The sequence below is a fragment of the Meriones unguiculatus genome, chromosome 8 (assembly GCF_030254825.1).
Source record: "Meriones unguiculatus strain TT.TT164.6M chromosome 8, Bangor_MerUng_6.1, whole genome shotgun sequence".
Taxonomy (NCBI): domain Eukaryota; kingdom Metazoa; phylum Chordata; class Mammalia; order Rodentia; family Muridae; genus Meriones; species Meriones unguiculatus.
The window spans coordinates 45,308,951-45,327,283 of record NC_083356.1 but is presented as its reverse complement, the minus strand read 5'-3'; the positions used below and the strand labels follow the sequence as shown (position 1 = coordinate 45,327,283).

Below are 18,333 nucleotides of genomic sequence, written 5' to 3'. Positions count from 1 at the left end.
GACCAGACTGACCTTGAACTCACAGAGATCCTCCTGCCTCTGCCTCCTGAGTGCTGGATTAAAGATGTGTGCTGTGGCCAACTTTTTTCATGTGGGCTCTAAAGATTATACTCTGGTCCTCATGCTTGTATGTTATTGACTGAGCCATTACCCCAAGCTCTTATGGTTATAAATCTACCAGGAAAAAGATCTCTCGGCACTCATTTTCCTTCTTTATTGTGTGTTCAGAATGGCCTTATCAGGCCCTGGCGGGTGGAACCTCACAGGTGGCCAGCTCTCAGTGGAGGTCTCCTGAAATTCGTTGGGTGGGGTCCTTAGCCTTGAACTTGAAAGGCTGTCAAACAAACGCCAATTTCCAGGGTATGTTGAGATCTTTCACTTAAATCTATTTACAGGTTTTGGGTTGTTTTTTGTGGAATAGTTGTTAGGAATACTCAGGCTATCCTACTCTGGTTACATCGAAGTCTAATACATATCAATGCTTGGCATGGTAGTACAAACCAAGGACAAGGAGAGCTGAAGACCAGACTTTTTATCTCAGTTCATGTGCTCACTAATCTTACTGTGCAGTCTTTGCAAGTTTAACACTGTTGTCTGCTTCTTTTGTTTCTGCTGGCTTTCTCTCATCTTCCTTTTTTCCATATGGAGGTTGAACTCAAGCCTTGAGCTCACCAGGACAAGGAAGTCTGAAGATCAGGAATTCAAGGCGAGCATCAGCTATATAGCCAGTTCAACAAGGCCAGCCTGGACTAAACAAGAATCTCTGTTTTCCTTTCATTCCCATTCCTCATTTTTCCTCCCTCCCTACCCCTTCCCTCCCTTCTTCCTTCTTTCTTTCCCGTCTTTCTTTCATTTTTCGATATTAAATCCAGAACCTTGTGCATGCTAGGCAAGCATACTGCTCCCATATCCCCAGCCTCTGAGAACCTGTTTCAAAAAGTAAAACATAACAGCAAAATTAATTTGTTAAAATATATTTTAAATTAGAAAAAAAAAACATATAAAGTATGTTATGTATTTGAAACTGTCATAATGAGAATTATCATATTGTACAATTGATGTATGCTCAATTTAAATTATGGTATAGACATCTATTTATAAATAGATAATGATACCTTAATAGTCACCGGTGATAAAAAGTCATAAAATTGTTGAAGTGTGAGCTCATCATTATAAAATATTTTGAGCTCCTTAAATGCAGAGGAAATTACTTTATGTAAGACTACTAGTGTCTGCCTAAGGGGCTGAATTCCATGTAATTCTTTTATTTCTCCTTTATAATTTTCCATAATAAACATATTATTGGGTAAGATATTAAAATCTATTGAGATGTATATTAGAAACAAAACATTTTAATACTTAACAGAAATGGTGATTCTCAATAGTATTTTTTTCTTAATAATTTACCAGCTTTGAAACAAAACCCACTTTTGGGGGCTGGAGAGATGGCTCAAAGGTTAAGAGCGCCGGTTGTTCTTCCCAAAATGTCCTTAGTTCCAGCAACCACATGGTGGCTCTCAAGCATCTATCGTGAGATCTGGTGCCCTCTTCTGGTGTGCAGTCAGAACACTGTATAAATAATAAATAAAACTTAAAAAAAAGGATTTAAAAACACACTTTTTGTGCATTTAAAACCCCATTAGTTTGCCTTGGTGTCTGGAAAAAGTCATATGGGTGGAGACTTAGTATTCTGTAGAGCTACTTGATTTCTGGAAATGAAAAGCTTTCCCTGGTAAAGAGGCTGTGAATGTAAGGAAAGGCTGTGGCTCTCCTGGGATCCTTCCAGAATCTTGGGGATAGTCTGAGGAGCTGAAATGGCTTAGATGGCGTCTTGCCTGGAGGCAGGAAATAGAATTGATAACGTCCCTAATACTCTGCAGAGGATGATCCTATTACTGTCCCCTGCTGAAATACCAGGCTCTCAGTCACTACTTCCTTTTCTTTTTTTCCAAGACAAGATTTCTCTGTATAGCCCTGACTGTCCTGGACTCACTTTATAAACTAGGCTGGCCTCAAACTCACAGTTCTGCCAGCCTCTGCCTCCCTGAGTGCTGGATTACAGGCACACATCACTGCACCCAGCTTTCACTACTTCCTTATAAGGAATTTAATTCCAGATGAAAAATAATTTTACAGCTTTTTAAGAATTTGTCTTGTCGATGGGTTTTTCGAGAATCAATAAGGGAGCTTAAATTTACTGTGAAAATGTAGATTTGAGGGTGTAACAGACCCTTTCCTGGGTAGATTGTAGGAATAGTGGTGGGGAACAATTTAGCCAGATTAACTGTGTGTAGAGGTAGCTGCTGTCAGGCAACGAAGTTTGGGAAAACAGAATACATCTGAGACTCCAGGGAAATTCTATTTGCATACATCATCAATTTGTATTTGAAAAATAAAAAGGAAAGAATGTGTAAGGTCATCCAAGCCAATCTTTTTTTTTTTTTTTTTGTTCAGATAACCTGCAGTGGTGATGACCAGCAGCCATTTTAATTGTGCAGTTCAGTCTTGTAAACACACAAACCATCTTCCTTCAGATTTAGGTTTGCTAAAATCCCCACGTGTGGCAACAGAATGATTTACTGGAAGTTCCTGTTGCGTTGCTAATGGTTCTTAGTTGGACCCAGTAGCTAAGTGGCTTTGCTTCAGGTGCCCCCCTTCAATCACTGACTTGAACTCTCTTGGTTAAAAATGCATTTTTTGATCCGTGCAGAAAGATTTTTCCAATCTTTTTCAATTCCATCATCACACGCTGCCATAAATTATTTCATTATCTCACGTGTTGACGGATCAGACTTGGCAAGGTTGTTTCCTGGGAGGTTTGTAGGCATTTCTTCCTTAGTTTAGGGCTGGGTCCCTGGACAAGCTGCTTCAGGGGAAGGAATGTATCCACCCCTTGAAAGACCTGGGTCTGCCTCTAAGTTCTAAGTGAAATGTTTGTTTTCCTTGCAGAACCAATCAGATTACTGATCTAGAGAGTTGACCATATAATTGTTGAGGTCTTACTTCCTGGGAATCTACCATATGGTTACAAAACAACATTTTCTCCTTTAAATTATATTTAATTTTTAAGATGAGGTTTCACCATGTTATTCAGGATGGTCTCAAATTTGTGATCCTCTCCACCCCTGCCTCACATGTCACTGGGATACAGGAATTCATCACCACACCCAATTTAGTTTGTTTGTGCTTCCATTTTTTTTCCTGCCCCCAAGTGGAGAATACTCTGTGCTCTTCCTATAGGCACATGTTTATGGGGAAGATCATTTGTGACCGCTTATTTCCTAAAGCACATAAGACATCACATGAAAATACTCTCATTATTGCTCTGAGAAGTAAGGTTTCCACAAGGGAGCACACGAGAATATCTGATCTGAAAGTTTGAGAGGGTTTCCTGAGAGCTGACCATGTTGTTCTGCTGAGCGCTCACCTTCCTACACAAACAAAGTCCCAAGACCTCTCTCTACTATGTGCTGCTAGCTATAAAACTGGAGGTGAGCAGAGCCAGCTACTGCTCTGACCTTTTCTCTTGACTCCTTCCAGGACCATACGGGTTGGTCACATCTACTCTTCTGGTGCAACACAGCCCTTGGTACTGCTTCCTCATTTCAAGGAGATGCATCTCTGTGGTTTTCTTTGCTTGGCCAGGTTCCCTGCCCTCTGCTATGTGCTTCCCCAGACCATTCCAGACAACAGTAGCTTCTGTCTGTCTCTGATCCCTGGATTTACTCTTCATTCAAGCTAAATGAATGAAAAAGCCTGATACCCAATGACAACCACACGGGGCACAACTGTCAAAATTTATTCAGATTAACATGGCAAAGACTTTGTGAGGCTCTATGCCAGAGCTGGTGTGGCCACATCTGCGTCCTTGAAGGAGGCTTATAATGGAGGGCTTATAGAAAATGACAAAGCAAGCTGACCTCCTCATCCAACTGAAACTCTCTCTCTTGGTTCCTGTTAAAATAAAGGGAAGCTGGCAAGCTTTTGTGAGGCCCTACTATGAGCAATGCATTGAGTCGCTGTTGACCTCTGTTGACACACTTTATGATATTATCTGTCTTCTACCTTTAAAAAATGACAAATCTAATATTCAGGGGGAAAAAACTTGGTGAGCAAAGGGTTAATTTTGGCTTACATGTCCTTATCAATCATTGATCAAGAAAATGCCCTTTATGCTTGCCTATAGGCCAATCCGGTAGAGACATTTTCTCAATTGAGGCTCCCTCTTCCAAAATGACTCTAGCTTGTGCCAAATTGACAAAAAGAAAAAAAAAAGTCAACACAGTATGTTATTTAGAAATCTAGAGATTTGAAAATGTTAGGTGAAATGGAAGAGTAAAAGATATCATTTCAGTAGAACAAGATAGCATCATTTACACTTTACACATTTTCAGCATTACTGACTTTAAAAATTGAAATTCTCATTTGGAGTCAGACTGGCCAGACTGACCTCAAACTTGCTGTGTAGCCAAGAATAACTTTGAACCTATATTCCTGTCTCTGTCTCACAAGGGCTTGGATTACACATGTTCCAGCTTGCCCAAGCTATTTGATGCTGGGGATTCGGCCTAGGTCTTTGCCCATGCTAAGTAAGCACTCTACCAACTGAGCAACATCTCCAATAATCCTGAATTATTTTAGTAAAATAATGACTAAATAGACAAAAATAAGCCAAATGAGCATGGCACTTAGAGCATGGTTACAATTAAAGGCTCTGAGTAAGGAATCTTCTTGTGATAATATTATGATTGCAGAGAGTCTTGGCTTCTTGTTATATGACAATGGCCTTGCAATATTTGCTATTTTGGGGGGGGGATTTGAACAGGGTAGCTAATTCACTGGAAAGTGAAGGGGGGGTTGGCCCATGCATAATTGCAGGCCTGCTCTAGCACAATTGTGCTATGAATAGAACCTTTTATGTAACGTGCACGCCCTGACAGCATGCTGTCACACATGAAAAGCTTGGCTGCTATTAATGTCATGACTTTGATCTGAGCTACGGAGTTGAAAAGATGTTCGCTTGTTCAAGAGTATGAATGGCGATTGTAAGAAGAGGACTGTAGTGCCACAGGACAGAATGAGTCAGCATCAGTTGAACCTCTGGAGAGATTTGAATCTTGCAGAGTTAATGTACTAAAGCAGGATAATGACCTGAAACTTGAATGCTTTGTGTAAAGCAAAACCCTGTAAAAACATGGAAGGTATCACACATTATTTGGAAGGTGTCAGCCCATCACAATAATAGAAGCTCAGACCCAGGAGTTAAAACAGTTAAAGTCTAGTGTTGACTTTCTGATGACTCCGGGTGAACCTGGGCAAGTTTTCTTCTACCCCTGTGTTCCTCAGGATTGCTCAACTGAAAGCAGCCTTGTTTGGAGTTCTCCCATTAGCAGGAAGAGAAATCAAATCTGGCATACGGAGGGCTGCTCACGGCGGAGACAGGATCTCCAGAAAGGGAGGAACAAGTGCTCGGGAGAACTGGGTAAGGCTGCTATTCAAGACAGCGAACAACCAGTAGCACAGAGGCAATTTAATCAGAACAGAGGCCTGAAGCTCAGCAAGGTGAGGTGGCATCTTGAGCCCCCAGCTCAGTTGCTGGGTCAAAGGGAGGTCATGATCATGGTTCCAGAAAGATGGCGGAGAGGCCCTTTAGGGCTGCGGAGCGGAAGTGAGACAGCAACCACATGGGAACATTTTAGTATCTCAATGTGCACTAAGTTGCATTGCTGAACTCCTTTGGATGTTGGAGGAACATCGCGTGCAACGATATTGTTTCTTTTAGCTTTAGAGTGAGTATGCAATGAGATAAAAAACAAATGAGCAAACAGTTAATATTCACCAGCAGACGAACCTATAGAAAATGTGGTCCATATACACAGTGAAATGAAATAATGACATTCCCAGGAAAACAGATATATCTGGAATTAAAGAGATGAAGGAAAGTTGATTAGAATAAAAAAGTAACATTTTGTTTGGGCTATTAAATGAATACAAACCAAAGTGTGAGCGCGCGTGCGTGCGTGTGCGTGCGCCCGTAGGCCACAGCTTGAGGTCAGGTGTCTTCTTCAATCACTTCTCCACCTTATGTTTTGAGACTGAGTCTCTTACTGAACCTGAATCTCGACATTAAGGCTAGAGTGGTTGGCCAGAGAGGCCCCGGGGTCCGCCTGTCAAAGCTCTCTTAACTACTGGGGTTGTAGGTCTGAGCCAACAGCTTTGCCTGGTTTTATGTGGGTTCTGGGAGTCCAAATGATCAGCTGGCACCCGATCGGAGGAATCCTCTGACTAGCTCTTTATGTTGAAAGTCTAATTAAACAACTGTTGTGCATACTTAGAGATGTATTTCTTATTTTATAATCATCAGAGAGTCTTTCATCCTCCATGTTTCATAATTAAATAATACACTATTCCGCCCGTATCTTCCCTCCAACCCTGTGCCAACTGGTAACTACCTCCCCCAGGGGAGTTAGAAGGAGGTTTACAGCGGTCACGGGAACCCTGGTACATTATTAAAATGGGATCCTAATAGACATTTGAGGAGTAAGGCGTTGGAAAGACTAGATAACCAAGGAACAGCACTTCTTAAATTCAGGCGTTTGTCAGACAGGCCTGTTTCCAGGTGCCCAAGAAGACGTCAGGTGGCGCTCTCAGCCCGGCAGTCCCGCGTGCTGGGCTTGGCGCCGCCGGTCTGCAGAAAGGGAAGGCTGCTGGGGGACCCCGGAGAATTGCGTTCAATGAAGCGCAGAAGCAAGTTCGCGCAGCAGCAGCAGCCTCGCCAGTTCTGATACCAATCTGGGATCAGGCTGTAGTCACTCCAAGGTGAAACTCAGAAACTGAGCAGAGAGGCCTACAGAACGAACTGCAGCTTGGAAGTTTGGAAGGTCTAGGAAACCACGTAGACATTGGAGCATCCCCGCCTGTGCTCCCAGAAGGGCATTTTAGAGGCCGGTTCGAGAACCTAATGAGATTGCCTCTTACTTTTCTCTAAAGCTTGCTCTTGAAAGTGATGAAGTCACACTCGTTTTGATCTTTTTCTCTTCTAGTGTGAAGTTGGACATCTGGGCTTTTGACACAAAAGTAGGAAGTTGACTTTTAAAAGAGCGCCCAGGGGGCGAGAACTCAGGCCCAGGTCCCCAACCATCCAGAGTTCTGGAGCGCCTCTTGTTCTCCTCCCAGGGCAGGACTTCTTCTCAAAGGGTGTGGCCTGCACGGACTAGGCCCCTAGGGTTCTGGGAGAGGATGGCTCTCTGGGATCAGCTCAAACCTACTGACCATAATCTCTGAGTTTGGGAAAAGGAAACCCGCAGGTCCGATCGCACAAAACTGTCCATATTTTGCTTTCCCGACCAACAAACCTTTCACTGAGGTGTTCTTCCAGTTGATTCCCCTGAATATAAAATTCTTCCCGTGGCGACCTTGCTGTGCTGGTCCGTAGGACTTGATTAGCAAGGGCAAGTAGGTCTCCCTCTCCCGTAGGAAGCAAGACTAATCTTTCGGGATGGAGCCTGGAATGAAACCAGGAGTGCGGGAGATCTCCCAAAGTGACCCGGGGCACTGGTTAATTAAGATCTGGAGGCACAGGCCACTGATTAGCAGGGACCAGGCGGGTGGCCATAGGCGCTCTGCACCAGGCTGCCACGCGCACCTGGGTCGGCTGCCAGGGCTTGTGGGGGGAACTTGGGAGGCGTGGGGCTGGCTCCTCGGCAACTGGAGTGGGGCGGGGATGCTGGAGAGGAGGAGGGAAAGTGGGGGTCTGTCTCCCCACCTCCCGCCCCCGCCGCCACCTTTGGCTTTATAATTGGCTCGCGCAGCGTTTGCTTTCCTCTTATCTGATCCTGGGTGGGAGGCGAGGGGGAGCTCTGTAGGGGAGGAGGCGTCGGGAGAGGGACAGGGAGAGGACACAGTGAGCGGCAGGAAAGAGAAGCTAATTAAGAAAGGGTGCTCTGAGGGAAGCGAGCCAGGGCAGTGGTCCTCTAAGGACCAACTGGCGGCGAACCTTCTCTAGGCGCCAAGAAGTCCCCAACCTGGGCTGGATCGTTGCCCTGTACAGGTCAGTTCGTCTTTTTCTCCTGTTCTTCCGCTAGGCTTTGTATAGTTTATAGGTGAAGACAGAACCTCAGAGAGAGTGAGCCACCTGCAGAGGAATGAGGTTTCCAGGAATGTCCATTGCACGTGTGCCCGCGGGATGGCCGGAGGACCTTAGGGGTGAGATCGTGCACCCAGATAGATGCCTCTCTGGGGGACCATAGGGAGGGAGGGAGAGAGAGAGAGAGAGAGAGAGAGAGAGAGAGAGAGAGAGAGAGAGAGAGAGAGAGAGAGAGAGAGAGAGAGAGAGACTGCAGGCGCTGATGTGCGGACAGCACTCTGTTTCTCTCTGGGGATTTCCACCACGGTGTCTGTGTGAGGTGGACGCGCGGGGGTTGGGGAGATGGGCAGAAACTAGGCGCATTGTGGTTGTTCTACAGTGGCGCCTCCAGCACGTTCATTTGGTAAAGGCTTAGGGATCTGTTTGGAAGCAATGTGCATGCACAGAGCACAACGCTGTGTAGATTCTGTTTGGCGGTGGATTGGGAGACCAGCCCACGGAGCCAACTCACCCAGGCATTCATTGCACGGCTGCACATTCTGGCAGCTGTGGGCCAGGCTCTACTCGGAAAGGGGAGCTGCCAGGCAACGCTCACAGACAGGAGAGTGCTGCAAGGCTCGGGGTTGCTGCTTTGAGAAGAACCACCAGGCTAAGATGTTGCTTAAATTTCTTCCATTTGTTTTGTGAACTCCTTCCTGCCTTAAGCCTCCTTGCATTTTTCTTCTGGGCACCCGAGACATTTGCAGAAGTTGGGCTTTATCATACAGTGTACACGGGCAGGAGCTGGGCATCTTAGGTCTCCATCAGGAGAAACCTTCCTGTGACTCATTAGAGTAGCCTTGGTTCCCCCGGGCTATGGTTTGGGGTTATTATGCAGACTTGGTGCTGAGCTCTTGGGTGCTGGGTAGGAACCCGGAGAGCTAGGTCCAGGATACAATGCACACATTTAGAGTGTATAACTCAAAGCCTTTGAGTATATTTAGAATGTGCAGTCAACATCACAAATTAAGAATTATTTTAGGTGCCTGGAGACGAGGCTCAGTGGTTAAAAGCACCCACTTGTCCTCTAGAGAGGGTCTGAGTTTGACTCTCAGCAGAAACATCTGACAGTTCACAGGAACCTGCAAACCTGAACTCCAGCTCCAGGGGATCTGACAGCCTCTTCTGGTCTCCATAGACACCTGTACATACACACATAAACACACACACACTACACACTTTTTTTTTTTAATTTTGGAAAGAAACAGAATGTTTTCAGTATTTCCAAAAGAAAACCTACATCTATGGACAGTAACTTCTCAATTCTTTCTGGTCCATCACCCAGTCTCCATGGATTTCATATAAATTAACTATATATATTATATGGCCCTTTGTGATGAGCTTTCCACCTACTAAGATATCTTTAGATCTTATCCATGGTACATAGGGTATCTTTTTAGTCTTTTATTTATTTATTTATTTATTTATTTATTTATTTGCTTTGGGAGGGGAACATGTTTATTTACAGAGATAACTGGTACATAACAGAGCTTATTAAGAAGGATGTGAAACTTTCAAGATGATTTACAGTGCTTGAATGTAAAGTTCAGTATCTTGATTTTAATGATGACTTCATAGACTTGTATATATACATCAAAACATATCAGATCATACAGTTCATACATAAGCAGTGTGTTACATGTCTATTATATTGAAATATATGTTAATAATTCTTTTTTTTAATTTTTTTTTAATAAACACTGAACACTCCCCCTTCTGCCTGAGGAGCCCTGAACCAGGGCAATCCTGAACCTCCTTTGCAGCCCTGACCTCCTACAGGTCCCTTGGAAAGGACAGGAGCCACCCTCGTGAGGCCTCTTCATAATTAATTCTCTGGGCAGGATTCCTTGGAACCTGTCAGTGTTCCTGGAGTAGTTTTGGATGGCTCCCAGGCTTCAGGATGGATGGGAGGAGCTCCTTGGCCCTGATCCTGGTGCTCTAACAGTCCAGCTGAAGATTTCAGAGCACTCTCTAGCTTTCCATGCTTTTCAGAACCATCCAGGGCTGGCCTCCAGGATAGGCTGGGCAGACTGGAGTGACTAAAGTGCAAGTCTGGGAAGCCACCACAGGGCACATTCCCTTTAGATCCTACTTCCCACTGTCACCTACTAAAATGCAACGACCCCCCCCCTTTTTTTTTTCTTTTGGCCTGGTTGTAGTTGACATCCTTTGCAGAGATGTGACTTCAGCTCCACAGTCACTTTCAATAAAACTCAGCCAAATGACCGCTGTTTTCCTGGCCTGCAGAGTATAACTGACAGTGTCTTTAAGTCCTCTCGAATGGCTGGGGTTGTGCTGTTTGAGCACCACTGAGCTGACACATTATCTGGGATTGTAGCACGAGTTCAGGAGACACTAGGTCATTGCTCGGAGGCAGGGACCAGCATGGAGGGGGACGGGAAGCACGTTTAAAGGGAAGCAACTAAACTCTACTTTTGTCTCAGGAAATCTGCCGCTGATGTTATTGGTGTCAAGGAAGCAATCATTCTCTTTTACTCCTTGTAAGTAAATGAAGAGTCAGAGGCAGGGGTCCAGTTACTCTTCTTCTATATATTAAACTTCGCCTTTAGGCTGCTTCCTCTTCTCATGGGAATAATGATCTCTCTCTCTCTCTCCAGTGTGTATGTGTGTGTGTGCTAGAAGCTGTATTACTCAGCTTTCTGTCACTAAAATAAAATACTTGAAATCGTTATAATGAGAAAAGATGTGCTTGGCTCACAGTTGGGAGGTCTTGTCCATGATGAGTTGGCTCTGGTGCTCTGGGCCTGTGGCAGGACAGTATAGCACGTTGAAGCAGACAGTGGAGCAAAGTCATTTACATTGTGAATGAGGGAGGGAAAGGAGAGGAGGGGAGAGGAGGCTCCCTGGGGAAGTCTTTCTGTAGACCCCTCATATTTTCAACCGCCTCCCAGAGGGTCAGGCCTTTAGTATATTGGTCTTTTGGGTGACATTTATAACCCAAACTATAGCAGAAGTATCGGCACATTCCAGGTATTTATTCTTTTCCCTGTAGAAAACACACCATCTTTCAGTTACCTTGGGACCTAAATACTATTTCCTTTCTAGGAATAAAGCCACTGAGCTCTAGGGAAATACAGCACTTCCCCTGGGGTCAGAAACCTAGCAAGTGACAGGGAGATGATTGAGAAAAGGCTGGAGGATCTCAACCCATCACTCTGGACACTTCCTCTGCTTGGGGTGTGTGTGTGCAGCAGGGTGTGGGTGTGGAACTGGAGTGGATGCTGTAAGCCGAGCCCATGTGCTCTGGTAGCTGAAGGAGAGGGAGGATGGATCCAGGGACTGCTGAGGACCAGGCTGACTTCAGAGTCTGGTTGACAAGTGTTTTGTTTTTTTTTTTTTTCTTTCTCCTGCTTCTTTTCTTTCCTTTTTCCTCTCAGAAAGTTCTATAGTTTTCGTTTTCAGCTATATTATTTTGTGGGAATTGTGTCTAGAAAGGAACATCTGTGGGGCGTCATGAGAGCCAAAAGTCCAAATTGAGAGCTTAGAGACCCGCATTCCGCCAAGGTTGTGCTCCCACAATCTCTCCTCTCTTTCCCTCCTGTCTCCCTCTTTTTGAAAATGTGTTGTGTATGTAAGGGCGTGTGGGTGTACATATGCCGTTGTACCCATGTGAAGGTCAGCGGACCACTATCTGGAGTTCTCTGTTTTCACCGTGGGTTTGATCTCTTGTCATCAGGCTTTTTCCTCTTCTACCACCTTTGTGTGTGTGTGTGTGTGTCTAGCTTTTCTAAAAACTAACTTATTCGTTTTACAACCTGATCATAGCCTTCCTCGTTTCCCCCCTTCTTCCCTTCTATACCAGTTCCCTCATCCTCAGAAAGGGGGAGCCCTTCTCCCTTACCAACTGACCCCAGACTATCAAGTTTCTTCAGTACTGTTGCATCCTCTTCCTCTGTGGCCTGGAAAGGATGCCTCGCCCTAGGGAAGTGATAGAAGAGCAGGCAACTGAGTTCATGTCAGAGACAGCCCCTACTCCTCTGACTAGAAGACCTACATGGAGACTGAGCTGCTTATTGGCTACCTCTGAGCAGGGAACCTGGGTCCTCTTCATTCATGACCCTTAATTGGTGCATCAGTCTAGGCAGGCCTCCCAGATTTGTTGGCTCTCAAGGTCTTCTTGTGGAGCTCCTGTCCCCTCCAAGTCCTTCTATTTCCCAACTCTTCTGCAAGACTCCCTTCGCTCTGCCCAAAGTTTGCCTGTGAGTCTCAGCATCTGTGTAACTGAGATGGCCCTGCCTTTGTAGCTATTACCATGCTCAAACTCACAGCAGCCCTCTTGTCTCAGCCTCATGTGCTGGGATTGCAGGCATGAGCCACCATACCTGGTTCTAAATCAGTTGTCATGTATTTTTCTGTTAGTGCCCTTTGAAATTACCCTGGCAGATGTCCTTAACTTTAAATGTTTAGGGAGTTTGAAAGAACTCCTTCAACCCAGAATTTACATGAGTTGCTTGTGAACATTATTCTAGAGGGAGACCGGCCTCTTCTAAGTCCATTGGTTTGACTTGGGACATGTCTATGTAGGCAATCAGGAGACCCTTTATTAAAGATGTGCTCCTGGATGCCTGGATGCCTTTCTATCTTTGCTTTTGTGGAAAGGAGCACACGGAATTGAGGTTTTTTTTTTTTTTAATGAATTTGATTGTCTGTCTTCCTCTCCAGCCCAGGACCTTGCCATGTATTGGCCCTGTGCTAAATATTCAAAATACAGTATTGCATAATGTACTTCTGAAAGGAGAAATGCTATTGACAACTACAGTTCAATGATAAGCACATAGCATGGGAAATAAAGGTTAGCACTGTAGGCCTCAGGAGAAAGCCATCTGGCTCTCAGTGGGCCAAGGGAGCCTTTTAGAATGGAGATGTCTAAGGTGAGAAGTGAAGCTAGCTCTCTGCTGAGGATAGACATCAGTTTTGATTATGATAAGCTCCATTTCTTTGGTGGAGGAGTTCTGTCAGTCCTTAGAAGCAGGATGAAAGGGGAGACAAAAGCCAGATGATGGAACATTCTTGTGTCAAGTAGCTGTCACTAATTTGCTGTGTTACTGGAATGGCTCTGGCTTCTATCTCAAAATTTACACATCTAGTTTGAGTGTTTAGACAGCTATATGTGTGTGTGTGTTTTGTGTATGCATGTGTGAGAGAGTGTGTGTACACATTTCTATGAATGAGTATATGTTCAGGAATGAATGAGCTTAGAGATCAGAGGTCAACCTTGGATATCGTTCCTCAGGAGTCATCTACCTTTATTTTTGTTTATGATAAAGTCTCTCATTGCCTTGAACTCACCAATTTCACTAGTTTGGCTGGCCAGTGAGTTCCAGGCATCCTCCGGTCTCTGCCTCTCCAGCACTGAGACTAAAACCCTGTGCCATGTTTGGCTTTCTTCTGTGGGTTCTGGGGGCTGGAACTCAGACCCTTATGCTTGTGTGGCCAGCACTTGACCTATGTAGCTCTTTCATCATTCTGAGGCTGATTGATAGCAGCTAACGTACAATGGAGTAGCTAGTCCACAGGGCTGTTGCTAACCTCGTAGGAGAAATTAGTGAAAAGTGGCACCTCTGGGCAGCCACATGCTATTGGAGAAGAAAACCAGATGGACCATCTGGCCCTGAGGCTCACATCTGGTAGGTGCTTGCTATTTTCAAGTGCTATTTACCTGAAACCAATTATAAGTCATGCTACATACTCACTTTTGAGCTGGACATTCCTTAACCCTGATCACTCGTTGATACTTAATCAATATTTATTTACTGCTCATTATACATGAGTTTGTTAAGTTATGGGTTAAAATGTCATCCAGAGGTCTTCCAGTGCCAGTATCTAGAAAGGGGAAAGAATTTATAATGCTGCCGAGCTAGCTGGGAATGTACCTTAGGGGCCTGGTTGATAGTGCCACCCATAAAACTGTTTTCAGCCCCAGATGAGATTTTTTTTTTTTCTTAGAAAAACTTCCCTCACGAAGAAAGAAGGAGAATCCTTTGACATTTTGGAGTCCGCATTGTGATGGTTAGCTTTAATAGTCAATTCAACACAACCTAGAACCAGAGGGACTTACTGAGGGATTCCGAAATCAGGTTGGCCTGTGGGCATGTAAGGATTTGTATTTTCTTCATGTGTATGTGTGTATAACATGCCTGTTTTTATTCGTGTGTGTGTGTGTGTGTGTGTGTGTGTGTAAGCCTGAGGTTGACTTTAGGCATTTGCTTGATCACTCTCTACCTTGCACATTGAAGTAGGACCTCTCACTTGAACATTGCTGACTTGGCCGCTCAAGCTGTTCAGCTTACTTTGGAGTTCCACTGTCTTTTCTTCTCTGCAAGATGGGATTAAAGGCCAATTTTAAACTCACGTAGGTCTTATGCGATTGCTGGAACTTTGGTTCTTACACTTGCCAACTACTTTTCCCAGCAAGCCATCTCCTCAGCTTGGGGTCCCTGTCTTAAACAAACAAACAAACAACAACAACAAAACCAAAAACAACAAACAAATAAACAACAAAGGAGCTGTGACAAAAACCAGAAAACCAAGAACAGAAAATATTGGAAAGGCAGTGTTGAGGAGGACACCTTAATACAATTTTATCATACACCCGAGTTGGAAACATTTCTTGTGGCCCTAATCTTCTGACAGAGGGAAGTAAACTATTCTCAATCCTGGACTTTAAATACTCATCAGTTCAAACCTTCTGTTTTTAGAAGGTGCACCAGAGAATCCAGCTTTATCTTCTGCATGAAAGCTCTTTAAATATGATAAAGACATCTGTTACATGCCTCTTATTCTTAGTTCTCTGGGCCTAAAACATACTCAGATATCTCCGTCCTTCAACGAGCCTTTGCACAGACTTGCCCGTGACAACTCAAAGCCGCTTTTTCTTAAGAAGCCTGTGAATGGCTCTCCGGTGAGGTGGCCCACATCACCAGAAAGCTGATTGTTTTCACCTGTGCAGAGTGCTCTCTGGCGAGTGATAGAAATGGATAGGAATGTGTTTAGAACTGTCTCAAGTAGTTCACACAAGTGAGCAATGGCTGCCTTTGTAATTATCTGGATCTTCAGCTTAAACCTTTCTGCCAAGTCAGTCTTACACGCTTAATATGAGCGAGATAGAAGGTTCTTTGTTCTTCCCCTTCCTACTGTAGCATTTACCTAGGTAGCAAAGTCACTGCTTATCACCATTTCTGTTTCCTTTCCATTAACCTGTTGCCCAGGGGCCAAAATTAGAAATCTTTGAGCGCTGTGTATTATGGTGATCATCTTTCTTGTTAACTTACTTTTTAAAAATTAGAGGACAAGGTAATGTTTTTTAGTGTGGCATTTGCATACTTTTTTCATAGCTTTCCTCACACCCCTATATTCCTGCTTGTTCCCTTCTTCTCTAGCATCCTCCTTCTGCCTTATTATGTTACCCTCTTTTTTTTTTTTTTTTACCTTTTATCTACCCTTAAGATACCTTTTCCCATTTCTGGTTTCCCTATCTCTGGTTCTGTGAGTGTTATTAATATTCCATCCTCTACACAAACATATAAAAATTTAAATCTAGTCTTTGCATGTAATTATACAGTATTTGTCTTTCTGGGTCCAAGATGCCTTGCTTAACAGAGTATTTTCCACTCCCATCTATTTTCTGCAAATGTCATGATTTCCTTTTTCTTTACAGATGAATAAAATTCCACCCTATCACAACCTTCACCGAGACAGACATCATCTTACATACATCACTGGCAAATAAACAGGGAAGGGCTGACACAGCACTGCCTTGAACACCATTCCGTCCTGTTTCATGCTTCTTTTAGCTTTGTATTTAGCTGGCAGTTTTGCTTTTTAATGGAATTGTAAGTGAGCTCCCTAGGAGGAACACAGATGTGAAGTTTTATACCTCCTTAGCACCAAGTACTCTGCTTTGGTTACATAGCAGGACTCTCAATAAGTGTGAGAATGATAACTCTGGTGCCATAAATAACCGTCTCTCTCAGAGCCTAGGTCACCGGCATTGTGTATACCAGGCAGCTAAGAACAATTCTGCTTAAGTTTGTAGATTTTAGTTTGTAAATCAAACAGTGATTAGTGGGAATACTCTGCAAGATTTGGTTGTGTACATGTGTAAGTTTTGGCAAGCAATATACCTATTGAATAAATATTTAAAGAGCTTTTGATAAAACCGGCTGTATGCTAAACTGAGAATTCTTTGAGTGCCTGGAAGCACTGGTTAATGGCTTCACTTGGGCCTTTGTGCCTTATTAAACCTAACAACACAAATGAGATTTGATAAAACAAATACACATACTTGAAGCAGGCTTAATTATTACTGATAGGGATGGTTTACGGCTGTTTATGAGGTTATGGCAATGTTTTGACCACACTCATGCTGTACATTATTAACTCTCTCCAAGGCTGATTTGTACTTTCTGATTTCAGAATTAAGTAGCCATTTTGACATGGTGTTTTTAAGAAAAAAGAAGGGAAAAAAATCAAATCAGAATTACTTGTTTATTCAGACTCTTGGGCAAAGTTTCAATGAATGAGGCTTTGACATTTTTTTGGGTAAATTTTAAAATATCTCATGGCACTTAAATAGAAATTGAGACTTTTCTTGTCTCTACTCTGTCCAAAAGTTTGGTGACTTGGCAGAAAATCTTGGGAAAATTAAGATTCTACTGTTCCCAATATGTCATTGCTCACCCTCATTTAAAGTAAACAACAAAAGAATTTAAAGATAGGCTCTACATGCAAGGTTTATTTCCCCTCTAATAAATAAAACCAGTTACCCGCAAGCTGCTAAGTGGTACTTAATTAGCTAAAGTATTTGAAATGTACTCACTTCCAGTGCTACATGGTAATTATTGTCATGCAACACCTGGACACAGGAACTGTAATGCGTTGATAAAGAAGACAACCGGCTCGTTCTGGGTCTGGATGTGTCTGATGGGTCTGCTGTGCATGGTCTGATGCACACAGCCTGGCAGTAAGGAATCTATTAGGTAGATGTGGTCGGTTACCTTGCCTTTTTTTACTTGAAACCTAGGGTTACCATGTTTGGGGAAGGAATTCTTAGAATGGATACTTCATTTGAGAAAGAGAGTGTGTGGCTATTTTTTTCTGTGTTTGTGCTGGGCAGCTCCATGGATGATTTGCTGATTGACGGACGTATTAATTTGAGGAGACTGGGACCGCCTGCTGGAATAGTCTCAAGTCCTTGCACATAAGGGCTGCTCAATCCCTTTGGATTAATTTGCTACCCTGTGATAGATTAATTCAAGCTCAAATGCTATGTAGATAATACCACTGAACAGTCCGCTTCTTCTCTGACCTCTCATGAATAACTTGCACAAGGAGAATAATTATATATTCTTCCAGATACACTGTATGATTATGACATAAAACCAGAATACTGAGGCTGAAGTGTGGGTGAGTTATGTTATTTTGACAGTTTATAGGATTGTGGTTTATTGTTAATTTTGAAGACAAAGACTAAATATAGTTCAGACTACCCTCAAACCTGCTCTGAAACAGAGGTGAGCCTTGAACATCCATTTCTCCACCCTCTGCTTCCTCAGTGCTGGGACTGAAGGCATGCAGTACCACAGCAGGGAGATCCATGTCTTACTGCAGTCACTGAAGTAACTCTTGGGTTAGAAAGGAAATGAAATATCATGTGACGCCATCAAAACATGTTTAGTGAGAAAGAAGGAATAATGTCTTAATGAACAATTAAACAAAACAACAAAAGAACCACAAAAGAACATCTTACTGTCAAACAAAAGTTAAAACAGAAATCAACTATTAACGAGTCGTGTAGAACTAAGCTGAAAAACAAGCAATAAACTTGACAATTTAGCAGAACCTTGTTCTCAAATGTTGTAAATTGGACAAGTCCTTAACTTATCTATTTTTTTTTGGGGGGAAACATACTGATTTTGTGTTTATAAGTGAAAAGGAAACATCTGGAGCTAAGATAATGCAACAGTGTACCTCCAAATATGAAAATACACATATGAAGATAAAAAGTATGGGGAAAGATCCAGAGCTACGAAGTAGAAAATTTAAGTGGATATAAAACAACAGAAAAAGAGAAAAGGAAAAAAAAATTATGCACGAATCCTCATCAAGCAGGGAACCAGTGTCATTGGACAAGACACAGATGCTATTAGGACACTTTCTAGATTTTCTTATGAAGCAAGAGTAATCTT

The 18,333-nt window shown here is 43.3% G+C and overlaps 1 protein-coding gene across 4 annotated transcripts in view; it reads left to right on the top strand.

The window, feature by feature from the left end:
• The first annotated feature begins 7,821 nt into the window (after window positions 1-7,821).
• Col14a1 (collagen type XIV alpha 1 chain) overlaps window positions 7,822-18,333 on the top strand; it is a 216,034-nt gene continuing 205,522 nt past the window's right edge. For 2 of the 4 annotated variants that reach the window (XM_021650061.2, XM_021650060.2), the window contains exon 1: window positions 7,822-8,050. The gene's annotated coding sequence lies outside the window, so the exon portion shown is untranslated. The remainder of the gene's footprint in view (window positions 8,051-18,333) is intronic. The other 2 variants (XM_060389409.1, XM_021650062.2) reach the window with 1 other exon arrangement.